Raw genomic sequence first — 8,019 nt, 5'->3', positions numbered from 1 at the left:
GGCACCATCTAAATCTGTGGAGATGACACCGTATGAACTGTGGTTTGGCGAGAAACCTAAGCTGTCGTTTCTTAATGTTTGGGACTGCAATGCTTATGTGAAAAAGTTTCAACATGATAAGCTCGAACCCAAATCGGAGAAGTAAATCTTCATAGGATACCCAAAGGAAACTGTTGGGTACACCTTCTATCACAGACTCGAAGGAAAGATATTCGTTGCTGAGAATGGATCCTTTCTAGAGAAGGAGTTTCTCTCGAAAGAAGTGAGTAGGAGGAAAGTAGAACTTGATGAGGTAATTGTACCTTCTCTCGAATTGGAAAGTAGCTCATCAATGAAATCAGTTGCAGTGATGCCTACACGAATTAGTGAGGAGGTTAATGATGATGATCATGAAACTTCAGATCAAGTTACTACCGAACCTCGTAGGTCAACCAGAGTAAGATTCGCACCAGAGTGGTACGGTAATCCTGTTTTGGAAGTCATGTTACTAGACCATGATGAACCTGCGAACTATGAGGAAGCAATGATGAGCCCAGATTATGCAAAATGGCTTGAGGCCATGAAATCTGAGATAGGATCCATGTATGAAAATAAAGTATGGACTTTGGTGGAATTGCCTGATGATCGGCAAGCCATTGAGAATAAATGGATCTTCAAGAGGAAGACAGACGCTGATAGTAGTGTTACTATCTACAAAGCTCAAATTGTTGCAAAAATGTTTTCAACAAGTTCAAGATGTGAAATATTAAGAGATTTTTCTCACTTGTATCGATGCTTAAAAGTCTGTCCGAATCATGTTAGCAATTGCCGCATTTCATGAAATTTGGGAAATGGATGTCAAACCTGCATTCCTTAATGGATTTCTTAAAAGAAGAGTTGTATATGATGCAACCAGAAGGATTTGTCGATCCTAAAGGTGCTAACAAAGTGTGCAAAGCTCCAGCAATCCATCTATGGACTGGTGCAAGCATCTCGGAGTTGGAATATATGCTTTGATAAGTTGATCAAAGCATATAGTTTTATACATACTTGCATTGAAGCCTGTATTTACAAGAAAGTGAGTGGGAGCACTACATCATTTCTGATAAATATATGTGTAGCGACCCGACTCGGTAAGAGTCGAAGTCTCTGTGCTTACCGTGCTAGTCCCTGGATCGACTTGCTAGCACACACAGTACTCGATGAAATAATAGAAATAACACACATCTCTTTATTACATTGATAGTCCAGGAGCAATACATTTATTACAAAATAGGGCATAAAGCCAATAAGAAAATACTGCGGAAGCAAAGAAGTAAATGAGTCCAACTCCACGAGCAAGGTTGAGTGTAGAACATCGACCTATCGCACCTTAATCCTTGTCGGATATATCTGCAACGTGATAAGTTGCAGCCAAATGGGTCAATACATTGAATGTACCGGCAAGTCACATCATAGTGTAATGAACCTACTTTTACATGCATTTTGACTGGTGGAAAGCTCTAAGTTTAGTTTTTGTTTTGCATAAAGCTAGTTTTCCCTATTAGAAAAGATTGTTATTCTACTACTACACATTTGCATAGGATGTGTTGGCAAATCCAACTCCATCCGTCCCCAAGTTTCATTTAAAACCCAACTGTTTAATTAAAGGTGAGGAGATCTCCCGACATTTCCACTACTAGATGCTCAAGTTGTCCATAATCGAGGACACAGCTAATCGATTAGGTTGAAAACTCTGCACAGGTTGTGCACTTTTCCCCACAAGACTCGACCACCGCCATGATCGGAAGATCGAGACATAGCCTTTAGAAAATGTTCCCTCTTAACCCACGGATAGGCCGGTACACCTACATCATTCTACATCTGCTAGCCCATCCCGGAAGGGGGCACACTAACTACTCAACTAAGCCAGAGCCCATATTGGCATGTGGCTACACACGTAAGCTTCTAGACATGAGAATACGATTGATCTCTTTGATCCTGAGCGGACGGTCCACTAGTGGTGCACCACCATGGATTTCCCATGCGTGCCCCACTGTACTTCGCCACCATTCCCACAAGTTTCCGCCCAGGTAGTTCATTTTTTTAACTTAGATCTTATTTACTACATTGTCACTCATCTCTCACAATGATCACTCCCAAATCCACGTCTACTTAGCATAGCAACATAAAGTAAAACGATGGTGACAAAGTTATATGGTTCAGACCTACCTCAATGAACTACTGGGTGAAAAGCAAAGTCATGTGGCACCAGTTTCCTACCATGCAGTCCTACCGCAAAGAACAAAGTGCATAATAAAAACATAGGTAATGAAACATGATCAAGATGCAACTTGCCTTGGTACTGCTGGTTGAATTCTAAAGACTGATAATATTCTGCTTCGCACTCTGGGCAATCTATCGCAAGGAAGATAAACAAACATAAGCAACAATCCAGAGACCAAAAGAACATGCATAGCAAAAAGTCTCAGAAAAACCAAATGAACATACAACACACTAAGCTACTACAGAAATACACTAAGTGCAAAACAACATAGTCCTATGGTTCAAGGAGTGATGTGAAGTATAGTGCATACTAATAAAAATATTAAAGGGCAGAATCTAGTGTGTGAAAATTATTGTGACAAAGGTCCACGTGATAGGGCTTTGCTACGGTGACATCATGCAAAAGGAATCAACTTAATCGGAGCTACGGTTTGGGAGATATGGCTATTTGAAGTTTGAAATCGAATCTGAATAAATTCAAATTTTAACCTAACAAAAGTTTGCAAAAACTATGCTACTGGATAGATCTAAACAATACGAAGAACTTGCCGCTGGTTTCATCGAGTTTGGATCTATGGTTAAAAAGTTATGGTTAATCTAAGATCAGGGACTAATCTGCTATTTACAGGGACTAAATGGTGAAGAAAAACTACTGCAAACAGGTCCCTGGCCACGTGGCGGCTCCTGGTTGGCCGAGCAGCATCCGTTGCGGAGACTATACGGAGAATGGCCGCTAAATAAGAAAAAAAACAACGGCGATGGCTAATTAAAGAAAACTGACGCTCGGTTTAAATAAACCGCACGGTCTAAGGGAACCGCGGTTAACCGCGTACCTCTTCGCAAAATAAAAAAACCGAACCTAATCTGATCCGGGCCGTCGGGGATCGATCTAACGGGCGGGAGTGGGGCGGCGGCTTACAGTGGGTGGTGGTGGTGGCCGGCGACGACGAAGACGGCGGCGCGGTGTCGGTGACGGAGGGGACGGCGGCTACGCCGGTCCTTGGCGTCGGGGAAGAAAATGGGGAGGTGCGGCGCGGCTTGGGCGTCGCGAAGGTGGTGTCGGTGTGCATCGGCGACGTCCGGACGGGGCGGGACAAAGACGGCGGCCTTCGGAGCTCCGGCGACTCCGGCGTCGACGGTGCGGCGGCTCCGACGGTACCTAGGGGCAAAAAATGTGTCAAAACGATGCGCGTTGTCGCGGGGATCCAAATGACAAAGGAAGGAGAGCTAGGGGTGCCACAGACGACGAAATAGACGATGGAGTGGTGCGGCTCCGGCGAGATGCGAACAGCGACGGCGAGCAGTAGAGGCGGCGTGGAAGAAGCGAGATGGCGAGGATGTAAGAGGGGGTCCTGGCCTTTATATAGGCGAGGGCAGAGGGCTTGGGGGCCGCGGATATGTGTTATCCGCGAGGGCCTCGCCCGGCGGTTGCGGGAGCGCGCCGGCGAGCTCATCCGAGCGGGGCAAGCGGGAGGTTGGGGGAGAACAGGTGGAGCAGGGCCCACCAGTCAGTGGCGGCGGCGGTAGCGAGCGAGAGGGGGCGCGGGCGGTCGACCGATGCGGAAGGCGTCGGGCGCTGGGGCGCTGGGCGCTGGCCTTGGGCCAAATGGCCAGCTGGGCCGGTTGGGGCGCTCCTGGGCCGAACCCACGGTCCAGGCTGCGGTGAGTGTGTGCGTGTTTTTTTTAAAAAACCGAACACTAAAGTGGCCCTAAATAATTCAAATGAATTAATAAAAACACCACAATAATTTCTAAAATAACTATGCAATATTTAGAGCCTAATGAACATTAACTTAAGCACAGAACATTTTTAAAATATTTCCCTAATGCAATTAATGCACTTTTTGCAAAAAAAATACCAATAAACTCCAAAACTTAAAGTAATATTCAAAATAAAATTTCCCACTCTTTTTATATTTTGAGGAAGTCATCCTATCCCCTCTCATTTGTTTTTCTCGGGTGGAAAACTATCATTTGAATATTTCAAAAACTCCAAAATGCAAAGAAATATGATATGCATTGAATGATTCTATTAACATGCAAATTAATAAAAATTGGGATGTTACAATATGTGATTGACATATTGTTGATCGGAAATAATGTAGAATTTTCTAGAAAGCATAAAGGAATATTTGAAAGGAGTTTTTCAAAGAAAGACCTCGGTGAAGCTGCTTACATATTGAGCATCAAGATCTATAGAGATAGATCAAGTCGCTTGATAAGTTTTTTCAATGAGTACATACCTTGACAAGATTTTGAAGTAGTTCAAAATGGAACAGTCAAAGAAAGAGTTCTTGCCTGTGTTGCAAGGTGTGAAGTTGAGTAAGACTCAAAACCCGACCATGGCAGAAGATAGAGAGAGAATGAAAGTCATTCCCTATGCCTCAGCTATAGGTTCTATAAAGTATGCCATGCTATGTACCAGACCTATTGTATACCCTGCCCTGAGTTTGGCAAGGGAGTACAATAGTGATCTAGGAGTAGATCACTGGACATTGGTCAAAATTATCCTTAGTGGAATAAGGATATATTTCTCGGTTATGGAGGTGAAAAAAAGTTCATCGTAAAGGGTTACATTGATGCAAGTTTTGGCAGTGATCCAGATGACTCTAAATCTCAATCTGGATACATATTTAAAGTGGGAGCAATTAGCTAGAGTAGCTCCGTGCAGAGCATTGTTGACATAGAAATTTGCAAAATACATACGGATCTGAATGTGGCAGACCTGTTGACTAAACTTCTCTCATAAGCAAAACATGATCACACCTTAGTACTCTTTGAGTGTTAATCACATAGTGATGTCAACTGGATTATTGACTCTAGTAAACCCTTTGGGTGTTGGTCACATGACGATGTGAACTATGAGTGTTAATCACATGGTTATGTGAACTATTGTTGTTAAATCACATGGCGATGTGAACTAGATTATTGACTCTAGTGCAAGTGGGAGACTGAAGGAAATATGCCCTAGAGGCAATAATAAAGTTATTATTTATTTCCTTATTACATGATAAATGTTTATTATTCATGCTAGAATATTAACCGGAAACATGATACATGTGTGAATACATAAACAAACAGAGTGTCACTAGTATGCCTCTACTTGACTAGCTCGTTGATCAAAGATGGTTATGTTTCGTAGCCACATACAGGAGTTGTCATTTGATTAACGGGATCACATCATTAGGAGAATGATGTGATTGACTTGACCCATTCCGTTAGCTTAGCACTTGATTGTTTAGTATTCTGCTATTGCTTTCTTCATGACTTATACATGTTCCTATGACTATGCATTATGCAACTCCCGTTTACCGGAGGAACACTTTGTGTGCTACCAAACGTCACAACGTAACTGGGTGATTATAAAGGTGCTCTACAGGTGTCTCCGAAGGTACTTGTTGGGTTGGCATATTTCGAGATTAGGATTTGTCACTCCGATTGTCAGAGAGGTATCTCTGGGCCCACTCGGTAATGCACATCACTATAAGCCTTGCAAGCATTGTAACTAATGAGTTAGTTGCGGGATGATGTGTTACGGAACGAGTAAAGAGACTTGCCGGTAACGAGATTGAACTAGGTATTGAGATACCGACGATTGAATCTCGGGCAAGTAACATACCAATGACAAAGGGAACAACATATGTTGTTATGCGGTTTGACCGATAAAGATCTTCGTAGAGTATGCATGAGCCAATATGAGCATCCAGGTTCAGCTATTGGTTATTGACCGGAGACGTGTCTCGGTCATGTCTACATAGTTCTCAAACCCGTAGGGTCCACACGCTTAAAGTTCGATGACGATTTGTATTATGAGTTATGTGATTTGATGTACTAAAGGTAGTTCAGTGTCCCGGATGAGATCAGGGACATGACAAGGAGTCTCAAAATGGTCGAGACGTAAAGATCGATATATTGGACGACTATATTCGGACATCGGAAAGGTTCTGAGTGATTCGGGTATTTTCGTAGTACTGGGGAGTTACGGGAATTCGCTGGGAGAATTATTGGGCCTTATTGGGCCATACGGGAATAGAGGAGAGAGGCCAAAAGGAAGGAGGCGCCCCCCCCTCTGGTCCGAATTGGACAAGGGGTGCAGCCCCCTTTTCCTTCTCTCTCTCCCCTTCTTTCCTTCTCTCCTACTCCGGAAAGGAAAGGGGAATCCTACTAGGACTTGGGAGTCCTAGTAGGACTCCCCACACTTGGCGCGCCCCTTCTAGGGCCGGCCTCTCCCTTGCTCCTTTATATACGGGGGCAGGGGGCACCCCATAGACACAACAATTGATCTCTTGATCTCTTAGACGTGTGCGGTGCCCCCTCCATCATATTCCATCTTGATAATATCGTAGCGGTGCTTAGGCGAAGCCCTGTGTTGGTAGCATCATCATCACCGTCACCACGTCGTTTGCTGACGGAACTCTCCCTCAAAGCTCGGCTGGATCGGGGTTCGACAGACGTCATCGAGCTGAACGTGTGCTGAACTCGGTGGTGTCGTACGTTTGGTACTCGGATCGGTCGGATCGTGAAGAGGTATGACTACATCAACCGCGTTGTGCTAACGCTTCCATTTCGGTCTACGAGGGTACATGGACACACTCTCCCCTCTCGTTGCTATGCATTACCATGATCCTATGTTTGAGTAGGAAAATTTTGAAATTACTACGTCCCCAACATTTAAATCAATCTCGGTTACTTCATATACACCTTTAGGCTAGTGTGTGGGCTTCCATGGAGCGTTCCCCCGTGTCCTGACCGGAAGGATAATTGCTGCAGCTCTATCCCGTTCAAGACTACTTGATCTCTCAAAATCTGCTGAAGACCTAGGGTTGTCCGAATCAGATGAAGATACATGGCCTGAATGAGTGCTGTCGCTGCTACTCGGCATCTACAGAGAACACATGCGAAACTCAAGAAAGGAGGATAAGCATAAAACTAACAACTTGATATCAAGCTTTCTAAACATGCCATGCAATAATTTAAAAATGTACGACTAATTTGTTAAGTTTGTGTGACTCGGGCGCGCGTGTTATGTAATAGGCAGTAACTTATTGGCACAAATACAGCTTATATGTAGTAAGGAAGGTAGATAATGAACACATATACGCTCTTCGTTATTTTATAGCCAATTTGGGAACATACGAAACGGAGTTGGAAGATGGATTGCGAGGAAATATGCCTCACCGTGATGGAGAGCAGTAACTAACAGGCTTCTTAATGCAAACCCGACCGGACCACAGGAGAGGCGAGGGTTACTGCATCGATATGCTCGAGGGTGGCTGGCGAGCAAACGAAGACGGCGAGGCGCGGGCCGCCGCGTGTTGGGAATGGCAGTGGAGGTAGGCTTGACGCCGAAGAGCGGGCACACGACCAGGGTGAGCACGGCGGCGCCAGAGAGGGTTCTTCTGTGGATCTGGGGGAGGGGGAAGCTGGCAAAGAAGATTGGGTGGACTAGTTGAGTGAAAGGCGGGGAGACGGTGGGGGGGTGTTGGCGGCCTAGGTGAAAGGGGTGAAAAATATCCCCGGTCGCCGCGCGTGCGGAAAGGCCTATGCAAACGGTTGCCTCTAAGCACTCATGTGCACAAACAGAATAATTTCGTTTGAAATGAAGACGTATTGATTTTGAAATTAAGACATGAGTTCATCGTTTCGCCTCTAAATTCTTTGCACGTAAACCAATCACAATTTTACCATGGATTTGATTTGCTGGCGCATTTCAGGTCTCGTGTGCTATATGTAAGACATCTTTTGGCATTTACCATGCATGTTGGTATATAAATC

The sequence above is a fragment of the Triticum dicoccoides genome, chromosome 6A, assembly GCF_002162155.2.
Source record: "Triticum dicoccoides isolate Atlit2015 ecotype Zavitan chromosome 6A, WEW_v2.0, whole genome shotgun sequence".
NCBI lineage: Eukaryota > Viridiplantae > Streptophyta > Magnoliopsida > Poales > Poaceae > Triticum > Triticum dicoccoides.
The sequence above is the reverse complement of the archived record's forward strand: the minus strand, read 5'-3'. Positions refer to the sequence as shown.